Consider the following 5,248-nt stretch of genomic DNA (forward strand, 5'->3'; position numbering starts at 1 on the left):
GAGCAGCAAAGCTATCGAAAACCAGACAATCGAGGATACAACCGACGATGCGGAAATCACGACGAGGATGGCCAACAGGCGCAATGCCCGAGCGGCGATGGGAGGATGACCGTCAGTGGAGAAAGAGGGACAGGTGGACGACGACGCGTCGCGACTTGCAAAACAGGAACCGATGAAGCAGCAAACGAAGCTCCTCAGAGCAGTCCTAGTTAAGCTCCAGTTACTGACGGAACTGATTGAAGAGCTTCAAGACGAAAACCGAGAACTTAGAGGGACCTTCTTACGATTAAAGAGGAACTACATACGGCCACGGAACAAATGGCAGAACAAGGCCAGAGCGCACGCGGAAGCGATCGCATCGATGGTTACAGGGCAGCATAGGTCCGGGCCATCCTACGCAGACATTGCCCGAGTGCCACCGACCAGCCAACTCAACAATGCGGGCCCGGGTCCCACGACAACACCACCGGTTCCAGCAGACGTGGTCTTCTGCACAATCGACACGTCAAGGATCGAGGACGAACAAGATGAACAACTCACATCGGGCGCTGTTCGTACCCTCACGGAAGACGAGGTTAGGGTGGACTATAGGCAATCCAATTGGCGTTGCCTGGCCGTGACTAAAGACTCGAAGAAGCCTCAAATCAGAATTGCCTGCAGCAGCGAGCAGGAACACACCATGGTGAAGCGACTGGTGGAAGCCAAGCTGCCTCGAGGAGCTCGGATGCTGCAAGACGAACTCTATCCTGTAAAAGTCGACTACGTGAGCCGCACGGTGGTCTTGGATGAGGCGAATAACATCCGTAGTGGAGCCGCTGAGGAGATTGGCAAAGGAAACGACGTTCAAGTTGCGAAAGTAGGCTGGCTAAGCAACAGGGACGTTCCGAAGGCATACGGCTCAATATTTATTTACCTTGCGAGAAGGGCGGACGCGGAAAGGCTACTCGCGGAGGGTTACGCTTATGCGGGAGGACAATCTGGGAGGACCAAGGTCCTCGAACCCCGTCCGCGTCTCGACCAGTGCTACAACTGTCAACAGCTTGGCCGCGGCCACAAAGCTCACCAGTGCGACCAGCCCCAGGTGTGCGGGAAATGCGCAGGAGCGTCATCACCATAGTGCTTGCACTGAGACTATACTAAAGTGTGTTCCCTGCGGAGGTCCTCATGCATCATTCAGCAGAAACTGCAGGAAGCTCTACCCTTCTTTGAATGAGTAGCACGCTTCGAATAATTCAACTAAATGTGCGAAAACGCGGCGAAGTTCACGAGAGCCTTATGAACGACGAGGACATCAGGACGCAGCGGTGTTGGTCATTCAGGAACCACAGGCACGGATGATCAAGGGACGTTTATTGACGACTCCGATGGGACATCACAGCTGGACGAAGATAGTCCCACCAACGACTGGGGAAGGACGATGGGCGATCCGAAGTATGCTTTGGATAAGGAAGGATTTGGAGGCTGAACAGGTGCTGGTAGAGTCTTCGGACATGACAGCAGCATTGTTGCGGCTCCCAGAGAGACTGGTACTGGTGGTCTCCGTGTACGTGCAGGGTATGGACGGCCAGGCGTTACGGGAAGCGTGCAACACCATACGTAGTGTGGTCGCCGACGCCAGGAGAGCCGCAGGAGAGGTGGTGGACGTGGTCATTGCTGGCGACTTCAATCGCCACGACCAACTATGGGGAGGAGACGGCGTGTCTCCGGTACGACAGGGTGAAGCGGACGACATCATTGATCTGATGAACGAGCTTTCCCTTTGCAGCATGCTTGCAAGAGGGACGAAAACATGGCAAGGCGGGGACGACGAATCGACAATCGACCTCGTCCTTACCTCCGAGGATTTGGCCACTTCGGTGGTCAAGTGCATGGTACACGGGACAGACCACGGGTCGGACCATCGCGCGATTGAGACGGTCTTTGGCGTATCGGTGCCGACTCCGAAGCCGCAGGATCGGCTTCTATTCAAGAACCCTCCGTGGAAGGAGATCAACACTCGGATCATGGTAACACTAGAGACGGCCCCGTCAGAAGGGACAGTACAAGAGATGACCGATCGACCCATGGCGGTAGTACTGGAGGCGATACACGCTCTAGGTACTGAAGGCCAAACCAGCTCCTTCACGCCGAAGCGGGGGGTGGACTTCAGACTTTGACCCCACTTTCCGACGGATCCCCCCGTTCTGGAGGAAACGGGGCCGACGGCGGCCCGACGGAGAGGACGAATTAGCACCGAGCTTGAAGACTGGGCGAAAGGGGCTGCGAAGCAGTATCACGATGCCATCGGACAACAGAAGAAGACGCACTGGAGTGACTTTCTGGCAGACAACGATAACATCTGGAAAGCTGCGAAGTATCTGAAGTCGGGCGACGAGACAGCGTTCGGCAAGGTCCCACAGCTAACGCGCGCCGATGGCACGCACACCACCAACGGCTCAGAGCAGGCCGAAGAACTTCTGACCGTCTTCTTCCCTCCGCTACCAGCAGTCATCGAGGAAGAAGGAGAGAGACCCCAGCGCGGTTCACCTGTCACCATGCCGGACATCACCATGGAAGAAGTGGAGCGGCGATTGTTTGCTACGAAGTCGTGGAAAGCGCCAGGCGAAGACGGACTGCCCGCTATGGTCTGGAAACAGGTATGGCCGGCAGTCAGCAACAGGGTCCTGGATATATTTCGTGCATCGCAGGAGGAAGGCGTGCTGCCCAGTCAGTGGAGGCACGCCAAGATCATACCACTCAAGAAACCGGGCAAGGAAGACTACACGATCGCGAAAGCTTGGAGGCCCATCTCGCTTCTCGCCACTCTCGGTAAGGTGCTGGAGTCTGTCGTCGCGGAGAGGATATCCCACGCTGTCGAAACTCATGGGTTGTTACCCACGAACCATTTCGGAGCTCGCAAACAGAGGTCAGCGGAACAAGCGCTGGTGCTGCTGCAAGAACAAATCTACGCCGCATGGAGGAATCGGTGGGTGGTCAGCCTCGTGAGCTTCGACGTGAAGGGAGCGTACAATGGGGTATGCAAAGAGAGACTGATCCAGAGAATGAGGGCGCGGGGCATCCCAGAGAGCCTGCTCTGCTGGGTAGAAGCATTCTGCTCTGACCGGACAGCCACAATCCAGGTCAACGGCCAAACGTCAGAGGTCCGCACTTTGCCTCAGGCCGGACTACCACAAGGATCGCCTCTGTCACCGATCCTCTTCCTGTTCTTCAATGCGGACCTGGTGCAGCGAAAGATCGATTGCTACGGTGGGGCCATAGCCTTCGTCGACGATTTCACGGCCTGGGTCGCTGGCCCAACCACGCAAGACAACCGCACATGGATTAAAACGATCATCGAAGAGGCGTTGGCCTGGGAAAGGAGAAGTGGTGCGACATTCGAAGCAGACAAGACAGTGGTCATACACTTTACCCGGTGGGCCAAACGGGCCGATTCGGAGCCTTTCACCATCAAAGGGCAGACGGTCGAACCCAAGCAGCATGTCAAGATCCTCGGAGTGATCATGGACATTGGACTCAGGTACAAGGAACATATTGCAAGAGCGGCGACCAAGGGACTGGAGGCCGCGATGGAGCTGAAACGACTGAGAGGCTTGACCCCGGCGACGGCACGGCAGCTATTCACGGCCACAGTAGCTCCGGTGGTGGATTATGCCTCCAACGTCTGGAGGCACCGATGCAAGGATCGGGTTGCAGCAGCAGTCAATCGTGTCCAAAAGGTCGGAGCGCAGGCGATCATAGGAGCGTTCACAACGGTGGCCACAAGCGTAGCTGAAGCAGAAGCCCATATCGCCAGCGCACAGGAGCGATTTCTGAGGAAAGGTATCAAGCTGTGGACGGACCTCCACACTCTGCCGGAGACGAACCCGCTTCGGAAACTGACCAAGCGGATGCGTAAATTCCGACTGTGGCGGCAGCATATGCGCTGCGGTTCCTACCAAAAGTGAGAGAGCAGAGGGTCATGCTACTAACAAGCAACAGGGCCGCAGTGCTGACACTACAAAACCCCCGCCAACAATCCGGACAAGAGTACGTTGGCTGCATCTACGAGGACGTTGATCGATTGCGAGCAGACGGGAACACAATAACAGCTGTTTGGCAGCCTAGCAGCCTTGAGGACGACCTTCTGAAGAGAGCAAAGGGAGAAGCACGCAAGGCAAGCCGAGAAGGTGCCACCCCAGAAAAGCGGTTTCCAAAGATGCGATCCACCACCCTCAATGCGGCGAGGCTCAAACTACGTGTCGAGAGACGACTCTCGGACAATGTTGGGAAACTCTCGAAGGAAATCGACACAGCATTACCCGGCAAACACACTCGAGAACTATACGATAACCTTTCTTGGATGAAGGCGAGCATGCTGGCCCAACTCCGGACTGGTATGGTGAGACTGAACGCTTCACTTTTCCGAATCAGAGCCGTATCTTCCGCCCAATGCGCATGTGGATATGCGAGTGAGGCGGTGGAGCACTTCGTCCTCCGATGTACACGATGGGCAACACAGCGCGCTGAGATACTCCTGCGCCCCGACACACAAAGAGACAACATTTCCTTCCATCTGGGAGGGAAAACAACATCAGATGGCGACGACTGGAAGCCAAACATGAAAGCAGTCCGAGCTACGATACGCTTTGCGAAGGCCACGGGCCGACTGGAGAATGCGTGATCCCTGGCTGGAGAATGCGTGATCCCTGGCAGAGGGCCCAACACGCCAAAACACTCACCCCGACAAACCTAACCCAAACCCACACCTCGTGCCAACAACAGCAGGCGCCGCTTCAGTCGCCGTAGATAGGACTCTGAACACTTGAAGAACAGCCTTCAAGTCTGCCTGCTAACATAACTAAACCCCACGAGAAACCGGCGGAGAGACAGAAGACGAAGAAGCAAGAGCGGAAAGAGGACTTTGTATGAGCTTGGGAGATTTGGACAGACTACAGGAAGCGACCATGTATAATAGCAAATTGTGCCTTATTGGCTCTAGGCCACCAGGCGTAATAAACTTGTGTGTGTATATGTGTCGCGAACACTTATGGCTTCCTCGCGCCTCGCCTTGTCTATGCTATCAAAGAGATGACTCGACGCGATTAGCTGTGTTTCTATGATTGTTACCACGTCCATCTGGGAATCCAGATTTTGTGTATAACCTGCCCTGTCCTGTTAGGAGAACGATGTGGCAAAAAAGGGGGAAGCTAGCTGTGATGGCCTTTTCGATGCGTGAGTCAGACTGCGACCGCTGGCCCCCCGGAGCAGA

Source organism: Verticillium dahliae, genomic scaffold, assembly GCF_000150675.1.
Source record: "Verticillium dahliae VdLs.17 supercont1.8 genomic scaffold, whole genome shotgun sequence".
NCBI classification, from domain to species: Eukaryota; Fungi; Ascomycota; class Sordariomycetes; order Glomerellales; family Plectosphaerellaceae; genus Verticillium; species Verticillium dahliae.